This window comes from Amblyomma mixtum, chromosome 10 (assembly GCF_055824585.1).
Source record: "Amblyomma mixtum isolate Tamu chromosome 10, ASM5582458v1, whole genome shotgun sequence".
NCBI classification, from domain to species: domain Eukaryota; kingdom Metazoa; phylum Arthropoda; class Arachnida; order Ixodida; family Ixodidae; genus Amblyomma; species Amblyomma mixtum.
This window is the reverse complement of record NC_143021.1, coordinates 15,472,501-15,489,073: the sequence shown is the minus strand read 5'-3', so window position 1 is coordinate 15,489,073 and position 16,573 is coordinate 15,472,501. Positions and strand designations below refer to the sequence as shown.

Here is a 16,573-nt window from a genome sequence, read left to right as displayed (position 1 = left end):
CCTTCTCCCAGCATTCTTGCCTGAAATTCGTCAGCGCTGTTATAGATTTTGCGTCCAAGTTTCTCAGGATTTTGTTGGTTCCACCATCGGGCCTGGGGGCTGATTTGGTTTTGAGCTTGAGTATTTCGGCTGGAACCTCGAATTCGGTGATAGGGGCGACTAGTTTGCTGTTCGATTTACTCTCATAACGCGGTAAGGGTGTTTTGGTGGCGGCGCTTATATATCTGCAACGTACTGCATCGAGGAGTTCCTGTTCCGAACCCTCAAATTTATAACCTAATTAATGTAAATTTTGTCGCTGTGTCAACTTACTAACTGGTGGATCGAGGAGGTGACGAAGGAGGTTCCATGTTTTGGCGAGGCCGATGTTATCCTCAAGCTGTCACGCATTGTTCCCCAGTTCTCATCGCAGAGTTTAAGTGCGTATTCCTCAATCTCTTTGTTATGGGGCTCTAGGCGTCTTCTGAAATTCTGATTCCACTTTTGTTTCTTTAATCGCATCTCCATACTACCTTTGGCCTCCCGCATATCAAGATGGGGGCTGTCTAGTACCTTGAGTTCCGCGTTGTCATCGAGCGTTTTAGTCGCATTTTTAGAATCATTGTGGTGTCCCTCCGCCCATTGTACTATGTTTGTGATTTCTGCCTTTCTGTCTTCCTGGTTGCGAGGGTGGCGGAAAGCGTCCGATTCAATGATATGCGGGGAGCGCGTTTGGCGCTTGGCAGGGCCAACGTCAAACGGTATGGAAGTACGCCTACTTAGGACAGGTAGTGACAGATAATCCGGATCATGAGAGGGAAGCAATATAGGTATTTGGAAGTAGTTAGTGTTTCCGTCTCAGAATAAGGGTGCTTCCGTGGCTCTTCGACATCAGCCTATAGCTGCCAGAGCTGAGGAGGAACCTTGTGGGGAAACCGGAAATGGATAAGGAGGTGTACTCGCGCACCCTGACCAAAATGCAGTCGCGGATACAGCACCTGGAGGAAAATCTGGAGAACCCCCGCGTGGAGGCCGCCTAAAAGAGCGCCATGCTCAAGAAACTGCGCCAGCTGTGCATCGAGAATTACGACCACCTGCACAGGGACATCGAGGAGATGAACGCCATCCGGAAGGACTACGAAGAGCTCAAGTGGCTGCACGCAGAATGCTGCTCTCGCAAGTCTTGCACCATCACCTGAGCGAGGCACGTTCGAGAGCACGCGCTCCTGGGATGGTGCTGCGAAGTTCGGGGCACCCGTCCCCTTGGACCAAAGACTTTCATACGATGCTGTCAACGCTGCTTGGCCGCCATACCTAGCGTCGACGCAGCCGCCAGACAGGTAACGCCTGCCACAGCTCTCTGTCCGCGCCGCCGAAGCCCAAAGCCAGTCTCTCAGCGGGAACAAAGTTCGGACGCCGCTCGCGGTCGCCGACCTCGTGCTGCGTAGTGTGATGTGCCGCATGAAAATTCCCGGCTAGATGCACCGCTCTCTAAACCTGACGTGCTAATCTGAGTAAAATTAAGAGAGGTGGAAAGTGGGTGAGGAAACAGGGCTTACTGACGTTGATACTCAAGAGTGGCGGGACCCGAGAAAATCTTTTGTTTCAGCGCCTGCGGAGGACTTTGAAAGTGTGTCTGACCACGTGTTTTTCAGTGTGCACTTATTATTTCTTGCCTATTATGTCTACTCTTTTTTTTGTTTACATTCTTTGCCTCGGCTTTGTTGACACGTCCACACCTTGCTTTAAAAGTAAATAAAGATGTGTCATGAAAAAAAATAAGAGGGAAATAACTTCCGCTTCGTCGAGTCCTGTATCGTCTTATTCTTTTATACTCAGCGCATTTCTGTTACAGATCTAGAAATATTGTTAAGAGAAAGGAAGCCCGCGGAGTGGGTGATGGAACAGACGCGGTATAATGGCATCCTAGTCGAAATGAAGAATAAATGGGCTTGGGCAGGGCATGTGATGCGAAGGCAAGATGACCGCTGATTTTTAAGGGTAACATAGTGGATTCACAGTTGCAGAGGGCGGCTGAGAGTTAGGTGGACGGATGAGATTAAAAAATTTGATGGAAGGAGGACGAACAACTTTAATTGGAACAAACGTTCCTCAAGGGTGAGCTCCTGTTTGCCCAAGAGCCCACGGGACTACGCCTCACGGAGAGCTCTGTTCACTATCCATGTTTGGCCAGCTGGTTGAGCAGCCTGCAGAGGAGAGGGATGGGTTGGGTACTGGGGGAGCTGCTATGGGGTGGGGGCTTCCCGCGAGTAGTGAATGAAGGTGGCCTTGGCCACCCCACATGTTGAGCAGAGTCAGAGGGCCACGTTAGGGTGACAGCGATGAAGGAGGTAAGGTGAGATGTAAGAGTTTGACTGCAGTTGCCGCAAGACCGCATTAGCACTGATAGCAGCCATGCCACACAACCGGAACTGCACCACAGCCCCAATCACCGTGACAGGGGAAAACCGGTACATCCCGGAGATAAACGCTCTCCGGGTACTGGGCCTCCACATCCAGAACAACGGGAAAAACATAGACTACGTTGTCGATATCTCGCCTAATCCACCGCGTTTCTGGACACCACCGGGGCATGAAGGAGCATCACCTATGTCGTCTCATTCATGTCTTCGTCCTAAGCCGCATTCTCTTCACGCTTCCCTACCTGAATCTCCAGGCCGGACAAATTTCCACCCTGGATGCCGCCGCAGTGGCTCAGTGGTTAAGGCGCTCGTCTACCGAGCTGGTGTACCCGCGTTCGAACCCGACCGCGGCGGCCGCGTTTCGATGGAGGCGGATCCGAAAAGGCGCCCGTGTGCTGTGCGATGTCAGTGCATGTTAAAGGTCACGAGGTAGTCGAAATTATTCTGAAGACCTCTCTACGGCACCCCTTTCTTCTTTTTCTCCAACCTCCCTCTCTTCCCTTACGGCGCGGCTCAGGTGTCCACACAGATACGTTGTTGTTCGAGGTTGTCGGTGTACGTCCTTAAGGGGGTGCGTTTGGTGCTTTCTTTGAAACCTCGACAGTTCTCTTGTACAAGGGAAAAGGCTTGCTGTCTTTGCGGAGATCTCTGTGGTGTGGGTTTGAAGGGGACGCAGCCATGTTGATTTGAAGCGAGATTACCTTGCAGAGCCGGCACAAGTTCAGCCCCCTGCAGCGGCAGCGGTTCCGGCTACTCCGGGGGTTCGGTTAGATCGATGGGTCCGTTTGATATTGATCGGCGGTTCACGTCCGCGAAGGGTTCCATTCCGGGGATTTGACCCTAGCCACGTCTTAATCTTGGCTGTCACGGCGGCCGCAACCATAGCCATGACTGCCTTAAGCAGGTTGTCTTGGATTTGACCACAATTTTACATCTGAGGCGTTAATCCGTCAAGGGCATTTTCGAGGGCAGTGATTGATTGATTCATTGAAAACTTTATTTATAGAACGGCAATTTCCGGAGCCTTGGGTGGTCCGCCTATTCCGGCAGCCCACTGGCCTACGCCACAGCGTGGACCCTGCGAACCAGTCCTTGTTGCAGGTCGGGGTCCTCTGTGTGCAGAATGGCCTCCCACTGATCCAGATTGGGATTCGGAAGTCTGTCTACAGCAGGATTCAATTGGCATGCCCACACCATATGAAAAGCTGTAGCTATTACTCCACAGTGCGGGAACTGTTGTTTGTAGAGTGAGGGGTACCACTGCTGGAGTTTAAGTGGAGTTACGAGACTCTCTGTAGTCGGCGAAGGGTGTGTTCTTCTGCCTTGCCTAGTTTTGCGAGGCGTGGGGTATGCCTGCCTGGCCTGTCTGTAGGCCTGTAGGTGTTCGGCGAAGCTGATTATGGGCTGTGTAACGTGTTCCTCTGCATCTTCGGCTAAGGAGGAATCCCGGCATAAGAGTGCTCGGGCGTGCTGGTAGGCGGCATCATTCCCTCCAGTGTGTTCCATGTGCCCTGGAAACCATAAGATTAAGGATTGATTGGGAGTATTTTTGGCTAAGAGTGTGAGACCTGATTCATGGATTAGTCCTTTGTTTATATTTGTACGGGAATTTTGGGAATCTGAGTATATTAGCGTTTGGGTAGGTAGCTAGCTCTAGCGCAATGGTTACCTTCTCTGCGTGAGTGGGGTTGGATGTGCGCACTGACGCGCAATTGATAAGTCTTTCCTCGGGATTCGTTTTGGTGATGGTCATCTGACCTTGGATTGGACCGGCTGCATCCACTTAGATGGTTTTCGGGCGGCTATCCCATTTCTTGCACAAGCTTTCGGCTGTAGCGTTTCTTGTCTTCGCGTTAAATGTCGGATGCATATTGCTGGGTATTTGATGGACATAGATCTTATTGCGGATCGATAGAGGAAGTTCCGTCCGTTGATCGACAGTGTACGGTACTGTGAGGTGCACCTTGCTTAGAGGGTCTAGCCTGTTCGGGTGATGACCAGGCGGTTGAGCTGTGACAATCTTGGTGCCTCCCAGATTTCTTGGAGCGTGCTGTGGATACCGAGAGATATGAGGCGCGTTGTTGATGCTGTCATTGGAAGACCCATTGCCGTTTTGTAATTCTAGTTTTGCAATTTCCGACTGGGTGAGGTGGAGGTTGGTAGTCCCGTGCACTATTCGTGAGACGACAGAAGCTTGTACCAGGTGATTTGCGTCCCTCTGTTTTATGCCGTGGTGCTTGCTGCAGATGCGGCTGAGCATCCTGGTTGTCTGCTGCGTAGTAGTTGTGAGCTTTTTTGAGGGTCGTGGTATTTTGTCAACCTTGTTTGTATATACTGGACCAGGATTTTCATTTCGGATGGCTTGGGGATTTCGTGTCGATTGATGCGGATCGAGATGTTTTGGGCTAGAGGTTGTCTTGGGTGGGGGGGGGGGGGGGGCGGTACCTGGAAAATGCAGGCGACGAATTTTAGCTTTCTGTCGTTTCCGCTACTGCTGCTGCCATATGCGGGTGCCGCATCCTGTGGCGGCTATTGTCGTGAGGATATGGACATGGCTTAATGTGCCGAAAGCCTTATGAATATCCAGGGCCAATATGGCCCGCGTAGCGGCTGTACGGCGCTTAGTGTAAAAGAGGGACTCCTTAAGGGCGTGAAGTACGTCTTGCGCCGAGATGTTTGAGCGTAAGCCGAATTGAACGTTGGAGAGAAAGCCTGTTGTTTCTAGGAACGGTTGCAGGTGATTGAGAATGACATGCTAGAAGAGCATCCCGACACAGCTCGTTAAAGAGGTGGGGCGCAAATTTTGAAGGGTGAGGGGTTTGCCCGGTTTGGGTATACATCGCATGCTGGCAGGGTCCAGGCTGATGGGAGGGTGCCAGCTTGCCAGTGGTTATTAAAGATCTCCGTGAGTTATTAAAGATCTCCGGCCCCGGCGCCGTAGAGCAGCGAATATTGTCACGTTGTAGTCACGGCAGTCCAGTGGTCAGGAAGACACCAGCCAGTCTTGGAAACGAAGCTCTTTATTTGGGCTGACTTGCGCCCGCAAAATAACTGAATCACTCGGCGGCGGCGTAAGCAACAAACGTGCTCGTCGGTCGTAGAGCTACGAATGTCCGCCGCTCGCGGCATCGCTCAATTTAAAGGCGGTAAGGAAACTTCCAGATAACAGGACAAGATCATCTACAGTAATCTAGAAAAACCTACATGCAGCCTGTCATGGCTGCGATCAATCGAGATTAGTGTGGTCGCTTCTCGCGTCACGAACAAAAGTGGTAACCACCCTTTCCTGCAGCCTTGAGCGTGAACGAACAAACACTACAATGATACGTGGCATTACCCCCCTTCCAAAGAAGCATCGTCTCGATGCTTTAAAATGAAAATAAACACGGAGAATGAAAACTTCGATTCCTTTAGCGTTCATAATATGGCTTCAGGCGTACGACATGTACGACTACCGGGCGTGTGCGGCGTCGCTGAGATGCTGTCGTTCCGTCGGGGATGACTTCATAGTCGAGGTCACCGATGCGACGGACAACGCTGTACGGGCGAAAGTAGCATCGCAGCAACTTTTCGCTCAATCCACGGCGGCGAACTGGCTTCCATATCCAAACACGATCACCTGGCTTGTAATGCGTGTCTCGACGGCGCAGATTGTAGCGTCGGGCGTCGGTGTGCTGCTGGTCTTGAATGCGAAGCCGCGCAAGTCTTCGGGCTTCCTCGGCGCGATGAAGGTAGGCGGCGACGTCGAGGTTGTCTCCGTCGGAAACGTGCGGGAGCATTGCGTCGAGTGTTGTCGTGGGCTTCCTGCCGTATACCAGCTGGAATGGGGTAAACCTGGTTGCCTCCTGGACGGCAGTATTATAGGCGAAGATCACGTAGGGCAGAATGAAGTCCCACGTCTTGTGTTCGGCGTTGATGTGCATGGAGAGCATGTCTGCGATGGTCTTGTTCAGACGCTCTGTGAGTCCGTTGGTTTGTGGATGATAGACAGTTGTCCTTCGATGGCTTGTCTGGCTGTAGTTTAAAATGGCTTGCGTCAGCTCCGCCGTAAATGCCGTTCCTCTGTCTGTAATGAGCACTTCGGGGGCGCCGTGTCGCAGGAGAATTTGTTCGACAAAAAATTTTGCGACTTCTGTTGCGGTACCACTAGGCAACGCTTTTGCTTCGGCATAGCGGGTCATGTAGTCGGTGGCCACAATGATCCACCTGTTACCTGATGACGAAGTCGGAAAGGGGCCGAGGAGGTCCATCCCCATTTGCTGAAAGGGCTTAGTTGGCGGTGGTATGGGGTTCAGGAGTCCGGCTGGTCTAGTCGGAGGCGTTTTGCGTCGCTGACACTCACGGCACGTTTTCACGTAATGGGAAACGTCGGTAGCTAGCCGCGGCCAATAGTACTTCTCCTGGATGCGGTGCAACGTGCGAGCAATCCCGAGATGCCCCGCAGTCGGTTCATCATGACATGCCTGCATAATTTCTTGCCTGAGATATTTGGGCACGACAAGAAGATGCACTGTCCTGTTGGGCGCGAAGTTCTTCTTCAGGAGGACATTATTGTGAAAGACGAAGGACGACAGTTGGCGCTTGAACCCTCGGGGAGGCGATGCGGCCTCGCCTTGCAGGTAATCAACTAGGCTTTGAAACTCAGGATCCGAGCGCTGCTGCTGCGCGAAACTGCTGGCGTTTACCGGTCCTAAGAAAGCGTCGCCGTCTTCCTCTTCCGGTGTTGCATCGACAGGGGCTCGCGACAAGCAGTCTGCGTCGGAATGCTTGCGGCCAGATTTGTAGACTACAGTTATGTCGAATTCTTGAAGGCGCAGGCTCCAACGAGCAAGGCGGCCGGAGGGATCTTTCAAATTGGCTAGCCAGCACAAAGCATGGTGATCGCTCACAACCTTGAATGGTCGTCCGTACAGGTAAGGGCGAAATTTCGACGTGGCCCAAATAATGGCGAGACATTCTTTTTCGGGGGTCGAATAGTTGGCCTCGGCTTTCGACAGTGAACGGCTAGCGTACGCGATAACTTTCTCCTGTATTCCATTTCTCTGAACGAGGACCGCTCCTAAGCCCACACTGCTTGCATCGGTATGGATTTCAGTTTCGGCGTTTACATCAAAGTGCCCGAGCACAGGAGGGGACTGTAAGCGGCGCTTCAGCTCTTTGAAAGCTTCCTCTTGCGGCATTTCCCATTTAAAAGGCACGTCAGCCTTGGTAAGTTGGGTCAAAGGTTCCGCGATGCGCGAAAAGTCCAATCCAAGGAATCTGCGTATAGCTTTCTTGTCATTAGGTTGTGGAAACTCTGCGATCGCAGCTGTCTTCTGAGGGTCTGGGCGAACTCCATCCTTGATTACGACGTGACCAAGGAACAGCAGCTCCTCGTAGGCAAAGTGGCACTTCTCTGGTTTCAGTGTTAGTCCTGAAGACTTGATTGTTTCCAGCACTATCTGAAGCCTTCTGAGATGGTCTTCAAAGCTTGAGGAGAAGACAACAACGTCATCTAAGTAGACTAGACATATTTGCCACTTCAAGCCTGCGAGCACCGTATCCATTACTCGCTGGAACGTCGCTGGGGCAGAGCAGAGGCCGAATTGCATCACCTTGAACTCGAAGAGTCCGTCTGGTGTGATGAACGCAGTCTTCTCGCGATCTCTTTCGTCGACTTCAATTTTGCCAGTAGCCACTCTTCAGGTCCATTGATGAGAAGTATTTAGCGTTGCATAGCCGATCCAATGTGTCGTCGATGCGGGGGAGGGGGTAGACATCCTTCTTCGTAATGCTGTTCAGGCGGCGGTAATCGACGCAGAAGCGAAGGGTGCCGTCTTTCTTTTTCACTAGGACAACTAATGCTGCCCAGGGGCTTCTTGATGGCTGGATGACGTCGTCACGTAGCATTTCCTCTACTTGCTTGCGGATAGCTTGGCGTTCTATCGGCGACACGCGGTAGGGGCTCTGTCGCAGTGGTCGGGCGTGTTCGTCTGTGACAATGCGGTGCTTAGCAAGCCGGCTTCGTCCCACATTCGATGCTGATGAGAGAGCAATCGCTGTACCTTTGAAGAAGACTGCGTATTTGGTCTTGTCTGCTCCGGGGTAATGCCGGGTTGATGTTGAACGTGGGTTGATGGCCTTGGTCAGATGGTTCTGCGGGTTGGTCGGAGAGGGCAAATATGTCTCTGATGTCTGGCAGCTCGTTGAGAAAGGCAATCGTCGTACCTTCATTCAGATGCCGGTATTCTTCGGTGAAGCTGGTTAGCAGCACCTGGGCTTGGCCATTTCGGATTTCAGCGACTCCCCTTGCGACGCCCAATCCTCGATCCAGGAGTAACTGGGTGTTCCCCTCGATGACGCCTTCGGCATTTTCGATGGCTCCAGTGTCTATGCAGGCGAGGACACTTGATCGGGGCGGCACGCTCAATGCTTCGTCGAGGACGTTTAAGGCAACGTTATGAGTCGCACTCGTTGCAACAGGTATGGCTTTGTCCGTGGAAAGCTTGATCGACTTAGATCGAAGGTCGATGATCGCTCGATGTTCATTCAGGAAGTCCATTCCCAAAATCACGTCTCGCGAGCATTGCTGTAGGATCAGGAAGGTTGTCGCATAGGTTCTCCCATTTACAGTAACTCTCGCGGTGCAGTGTCCTGACGGCGTAATCAGGTTACCACCTGCGGTGCGGATCAGCGGGCCATCCCAAGTTGTTGTTACCTTCCTGAGCCGGACCGGACAGCGAGTGGGCCACTCATGACAGAGTAGTCAGCTCCAATGTCGACCAAGGCAGTAACCGCGTGACCGTCGACCGTAACTTCAAGGTCACTTGTTCGCGTTCTCGTATTGTACGTTGTCCTCGGTGTCCGATCTAGGCTTCGTCGAGTAGTGAGGCTGCGGTGGGCGTACTCCGACGTTACTTCACTGGGCAGCGGTAAAGGTTTCAAGTCTGGCCGCGTCGTCGTCGTCGTTGTCGGTGCTGTCGTCGGTGTTGTCGGCGGTGTTGTCGTCGGTGTTGTCGTCGTAGTTGAGGCATGGACTTGGGTTTTCGTCGATGGAGGATCTTTGTACTTGCGCTCGGAAGCAACCTCACCTCCAGAGGCTGCTTTATTCAGTTTAACCTTCGGGGGCTGGGGGAGCGTCCGCGCACTGCGTAGCCTCGGCTAGGAGATACAAAGCGCGGAGACGAAGGCGACGGGGAACGTGATAGGTGGCTGGGCGGTGAGCATTCTTCCCGACACAAAAACTCCTCGATTTCGGCTGGTCGCTGGCCGGGTCCGGGTCGTGGAGCGTCGTAAGAGAACCCTCGGATGCCCAGTCTTCTGTATGGGCAGTGCTGGAGGACGTGACCGGCTTCGCCACAGTGGAAGCATAGTGGGCGGCGCTGGTCGGAAGTTCTCCACTCGTCGCATTTCCTCGGCTGCGCGCGTCGCTCGTAGGACGGGCGGGTTGGGGCGAGTGGGCGGCGGTCCAGCGCAGCTGGCTGAGGGCGATAGGGGCTTGGGTCCCGTCGTCGAGGTGCAGGACGGTGCACAGCTGCGGCGTAAGTCATGGCTGGGGGCTGTAGAGGCTGCGTGGTTGTTGGCGTCACACCCAAGGCCTGTTGAACCTCGTCCCGGATGACGTTAGTGAGCGATGAAAGCTGCGGCTGCGTTCCCGTTGGCAGCAATCGTCGGAGCTCCTCTCGCACAACTTCACGTATAACCTCCCGCAGGTTATCGTTGTTAGCGGTGTCCATGGAGCTTGCTGACAAAAAGCACTGCTGGCGGCTATACTGGCGGGCTCGGGCGTCAAGAGTTTTCTGCATTGTGTATGCCTCTTCTACGAATTCCGCGACGGTTTTCGGTGGGTTGCGAACGAGGCCGCCAAATAGTTGCTCTTAAACTCCTCGCATAAGCAACTTCACCTTCTCTTCTTCCTTCATGCTCGCGTCGGCACGCTGGAAGAGACGCTTCATTTCCTCAGTGTACACAGCAACGGTCTCGTTTGGGTGTTGTATGCGAGACTGTAGCAGCTGCTGGGCTCTCTCCTTTCGCACGACGTTCGTGAAGGTCTTTAGAAGCTGCCCCTTGAAGGTTTCCCAGTTCGTGAGGTTAGCTTCCTCATTCTCAAACCAGACTTTTGCTGGTCCCTCCAAGGCAAAGAAGACGTACCTAAGTTTCGTGGCATCGTCCCAGTTGTTGAAGATAGCCACACGGTCGAACTGCTCCAGCCATTCTTCGGGATCGGCGCCAGGCGAAGCGTCGAAGGTTGGTGGCACCCGGGGCTGGTGAAGAATGATTGGAGTCGTCGTCTGGGGCAAGCTCATGGTAGACGTTGCGGCTGGCTTCCGCTTCCGGGTAGGGTCCGGCAGATTCCCGAACTCTGGTGCGTCCCCTTGCAGGCGTCGGCTAGCGCGGTGGACTGGACTCAGGTCCTGCGGTTGATGACTGAGAGGGCTGGCGTTACGGCTTGTAGGGGGTGTCCGGAACATGGAAGGCAACCCCGCACCTCCACCAGATGTCACGTTGTAGTGACGTCAGTCCGGTGGTCAGGAAGACACCAGCCAGTCTTGGAAACGAAGCTCTTTATTTGGGCTGACTTGCGCCCGCAAAATAACTGAATCACTCGGCGACGGCGTAAGCAACAAACGTGCTCGTCGGTCGCCGAACTACGAATGTCCGCCGCTCGCGGCATCGCTAAATTTAAAGGCGGTAAGGAAACTTCCAGATAACAGGAAAAGATCATCTACAGTAACCTAGAAAAACCTAGATGCAGCCTTTCATGGCTGCGATCAACGATCGAGATTAGTCTGGTCGCTTCTCGCGTCACGAACAAAAGTGATAACCACCCTTTCCTGCAGCCTTGAGCGTGAACGAACAAACACTACAATGATACGTGGCAATATTAAGGAGTGCTCGGCGACGTCGTTTAAGGTGATGTCAGCATCAAGTTCTGGTTTAGGTCGAGGTAGATTGGGTGGATCTGCTGACTGAAGGAATGTGGGTGTATAAGTGTCCCGTGGTTGGCCACTTACGTCGGTGCCCTTTGGAGCTCTAGTTGTATTAGACGTTGTGTGTTTACTTGTGTCTGAGATTTAGTGGTTGTTGCATCTAAGAGAGCGCGTAGGAGGGATCACGTGCGTTTAGTACTTAATGTGCCCTTGGGGTCGTTAAAAGGGGTCGCCCGGTTCGCGCGGGCTAGCGCGTTCGCGTATTCTTCTGCCTCGGTAGTGAGAGCGGCTATGCGGAGTTTTAATTTACGATTGTGTCGCATAAATGCGCTCTTGGAACAGTGGACACCTAACCATGCTTTAAGCTAAGTAGCGGTAGGGACACTGTGCGCTGCATGCGTTGGCATTGACAACGTTGTGCCAGAAACGCAGCGCTGAAGCCATAGGCCATCGGCGTTCATTGTGTTCAATGCCGTTGGCATTGTGAACGTTTTACACTCCGATCATTTCAAGCAAAGGAAGGCGAGCGCGCGCGGCGAGGCACGCCAGCTGTGCGTAGTGACGTCACTTGCTTCTCGCGTATGCGCAGTATGGTCGTGCAAGAGCACGCGAAACGGCGAGACTGTGGGCAATGTAGCTCACGCAACAATATATGGCTGAGCGCAGTTGTTGCTTTCGCAATCCTCCAGGTTTAACCTTAGGTAAACCATAGCCAGTTTTTTCTAAACATGATGTTGGGGAGATCCAGAGGGAAACAAGTGACGGTCGCCTGCGGGGCTTGCGAAGGGTGATAATTTCAGCATATCGCCGATCCTGAGGTAGAATGCCCTTCACCCAGAGTTCTTCATTGGAGCAGTTATAGTGATGGCTTTGATATGCGCATGACTAAGGTTACGAATAATAGCGCTTGTGATTTTACGCGCTCCAGGAACGGTGTTGCGCTGCTGTGTACGGGGTGCAGCTTGCACCTCGGCTATTCTTATGGGGGTATCAAGTGTTGGGTTTGGAAGACCGTTGTAGGTGGTTGGACAAGGTGGTATGGAGTGTCACCAATGTAACGCGTTCAAAAAACGTCCGTGACTTCCTTGTCAGGCCCATGGAATTGTTAAGCTATTGTTTGGAGTGTACGATTTTTAGCCGATTTGGCTTTGTCGGATTCAATGAGACCGCAGGATGGACCAGGTTTGAGCAGTCCTGAGGGTTCCTTTCAAGGCGGCACAAAACTATCCAATTATGTTGGGCAAGGTGGGTGGAATATTGCTTAGCTTCGTCTGTGATGGAGGCAATACGCAGGCGGAGTAGTTTATTAATTCTCTGCTGTTTCCAACGTGTTATGACTTTTTTCTCGCCTCCTACAACTCTAGAAGATGTCGATCGACTTCCGGAGCGGCGGCCGTGCGTTTTATGGTTTGAGTAGCGGAAGCATTAGTATTTCGTGTGTGTTGTGCTCACTATGTCAAGTTTTTGATCCTTCCTTCGGGTGCGGGGCATATACTAAACGCTTCCCAATTAGTGATCTTCGTGTCCCCAATGATACGTCTGAGCTTGGCAGTGGAGATTGCTGTACTCAGAATGTAATGATCACTTCCTAGGGTCTCACCGCGGGTGCTCCATGTGACGTTAGTAGCGTTCTTCGTAAAAGATAGATCAGGAGTGGTGCCTCTGCATACGCTGTTGCCGATTCTGGTAGGGGTTGTAAAGTCCGTGGATAGCCTGAGGCCTTTCCTGCCTGCTGCTTCCACCGGGGAGGTGCCTTTCCTGGAGTCATTTGTAGCCATCAGGCCGTTTGGGGGCGTCGAGATCGCATAACACAACAAGCTGGTTTTTCCTGCTATTCGAGAGCATTCCTGAAGTACGTTTCCGTACTGTTCTTGTTGCGCACGAGTTGGGCTATATAGGTTTAATACAAAGGTGCTGTTTTTCCCGGCTTTTGTGGGAGGTCTTCCAGCAATATTTGGTAAATCCCGATAACTAAGGTGGAGTGGCCACTGAAGCTATGGATTTGGATAGATACACGGCGAGGCGTGGTGACGGATAAAAATTCCGTAGTAGCCTTTTAGGGTGGCGGATTGCGTTTCTATTTCTTGAAGACGGATGACGTCGGTTGGAGTAGGGGAGATCTGAATGAGGAGTTGTTACGAGAGTCCTTTTTTATGGAACGAGCGGCAGTTCCACTGCCATATTTCCTACTGATTTGGGATGTCTCGAAAGGTATTAGTAGTTGCTGCCATCGAGGCTACTTTTTGTGTCACTGACGTCACCTATGCTGTTTATGCTACTGCATACCTTGGCTCCTTGGTTGTTTACGTCGTCCACTCTCTTGTCTGGGCCGTGTTACAGGACGCGGACGCTGCATGGGAGTTCGGCTAAGGCCTGCCCTAGCTCTGTACTGGTCTGCATCTGAGCTTGCATCTGGGCGGCAAACTGCTGTGGCCGGCTGGTGAGCGTTTGAATTGCAGCTGGTAAGCTTGCCAGACTAGTGGGTTCTGTCAGGAATGCCACTACTTGAGCAGTGGGTCTTACTTCCCTAGTTTGGGTTCCTGGTGTTTGTAGTTGTGCTGACTGTCATGGTTGCTATCGTTGTGCTTCTAGGCGCTGAAGGCGCCGTTTTAACTCATTGACTTGTTCTCTAAGGTGTGTTGTCCTTTTCTATGTAACAAGTGAAGGCGGGCTAGTTGGTGGTTGACAATGGAGTGCATATTGCAACCGCGCAAAAACGCCGCAGGACAAGAAAGGAAAGCACAGGACAAGACGCGGAACTTCAACTAAAGTTTACTACGGGAAAACCACAGTTATACAGGAACCGTAATCACACCTGATAAACAGCCGAAACCATCAAATAACACAGGCACGAGGGCGCGCGTGGCACAAGTTCGCATCTAGGTAGTTTAACTCTTTCTTAGATAAAGATACTGAAGTGCAGCTGATGCAACTGTCATTTTCTTTTTTTATGCAGTAGGCTTCGAAGATTTCCCTGCTAAGCTGGGTCGTCAATTTTTTTTAAGAGAATTGTGTCGCGGAACCTGGGTGTGCAATTATTACAATGGCGACAATGTTTTGCCAGTTCCCCGCCTCCCGCAAATGATTCAACAGCTGCGCGATGCTCCTGAAGTCTGACATTCAGGCATCGTCCAGTTTGCCCAATGTAGCAATTCCCACATGTGAGGGATATTTTGTACACCACCCCCGTTTTGCAGGGAACGAACCTGTCTACGTGCTTAGTGCGGCACTCGTTCTTTTTTGCCCTTCCCTGCACCATATTGCACATGCCCGAAAGCTTTTTGGGCGCCGTAAAGACCACCGGGACATCGCATTTCATGGCCACTTTTTTGAGGCGATGGGAGATCTGGTGGAAGTATGGCATTGCCACGGGTCTCCGGCGTTGCGGTTCTTCACTTGGGCTGTGCTTCGGTGGGCAACGAGCTTCCTTGGCAAGGGCTTCTATCACCGAGGTGACCATCTCTCGAGGAAAACCAGCACTACTCAGACGTTGTAACTGAAATCGCACGCTATCCTGCATTTCATGTGGGCAAGACATATCAAGAGCAGCGCGCAGGCAGTTTCTTGCTATTCCCCTTTTAATAAGCTTTGAATGCGCTGACTGGTGGTTTAAAATACCTTTTTTTGAGCGAGGCTGGTACCTCCAACACACCTGGGTTCCACTAGCACTCGTGACAATACATATGTCCATTACAGTAGTGAACGGAATCCTTAAAATCTTCAGTGAGTGTGCCTTTGGATTGAAATTCACCCATGACTTGCCATCGCAGGAATGCTTGCCGTTTTTGGACATATGTATTGTCACGAGTGCTAGCGGAACCCAGGTGTGTTGGAGGTACCAGCCTCGCTCAAAAAAAGGTATTTTAAACCACCAGTCAGCGCATTCAAAGCTTATTAAAAGGGGAATAGCAAAAAACTGCCTGCGCGCTGCTCTTGATAAGTCTTGCCCACATGAAATGCAGGATAGCGTGCGATTTCAGTTACAACGTCTGAGTAGTGCTGGTTTTCCTCGAGAGATGGTCACCTCGGTGATAGAAGCCCTTGCCAAGGAAGCTCGTTGCCCACCGAAGCACAGCCCAAGTGAAGAACCGCAACGCCGAAGACCCGTGGCAATGCCATACTTCCACCAGATCTCTCATCGCCTCAAAAAAGTGGTCATGAAATGCGATGTCCCGGTGGTCTTCACGGCGCCCAAAAAGCTTTCGGGCATGTGCAATATGGTGCAGGGAAGGGCAAAAAAGAACGAGTGCCGCACTAAGCACGTAGACAGGTTCGTTCCCTGCAAAACGGGGGTGGTGTACAAAATACCCCTCACATGTGGGAATTGCTACATTGGGCAAACTGGACGATGCCTGAATGTCAGACTTCAGGAGCATTGCGCCGCTGTTGAATCATTGGCGGGAGGCGGGGAACTGGCAAAACATTGTCGCCATTGTAATAATTGCACACCCAGGTTCCGCGACACAATTGTCTTAAAAAAATTGACAACCCAGCTTAGCAGGGCAATCTTCGAAGCCTACTGCATAAAAAAAGAAAATGACAGTTGCATCAGCTCCACTTCAGTATCTTTATCTAAGAAAGAGTTAAACTACCTAGATGTGAACTTGTGCCACGCGCGCCCTCGTGCCTGTGTTATTTGATGGTTTCGGCTGTTTATCAGGTGTGATTACGGTTCCTGTATAAATGTGGTTTTCCCGTAGTAAACTTTAGTTGAAGTTCCGCGTCTTGTCCTGTGCTTTCCTTTCTTGTCCTGCGTCGTTTTTGCGCGGTTGCAATATGCACTCCATTGTCCTTTTCTAGTTGGGGACATTTAGAGCAGGTGTTTGAGGAGTGTGGGACGCTCAAAGCTGGTCAGCTGACGTGATCTTTTGTGTTGGGTGGCGTCCTTTTTCGTGGGTTTCTTACGGTTCTTCTTCCAGGTAGACGTTGACGGGATGGAGGCTTGGTCCTCTGGATGGCGTAGGTCCCCCCTCGATCTCGAGTGCGAACGCGAGGTTCAGCTCGTATCAGAAACCGTATCGCGCTTCCGGTTGCGATCTCGTACAGGATAAATAACTGATTACACCTGCCTGTGTTTTGCCCCGTTTTACAGCTTCACACGTTTAGAGCAAAAGCTCGACTGCTCTCGTTCATCAAGTTCATGTCGGTATGCAAAACGACCTTGGGAGGTAGCGCAGCGCGAAATGAAAATAATAACACAAAAAGTGAAAACAATATTAAAATGAAATAAAATAAAAGAAAACCAAAAATAAAATTAAACAA

At 51.8% G+C, this 16,573-nt stretch overlaps 1 pseudogene; it reads left to right on the top strand.

Annotated features, from left to right (window-relative positions):
• Positions 1-1,028: 1,028 nt before the first annotated feature.
• LOC149325193 (uncharacterized) overlaps positions 1,029-16,573 on the top strand; it is a 47,970-nt pseudogene continuing 32,425 nt past the window's right edge.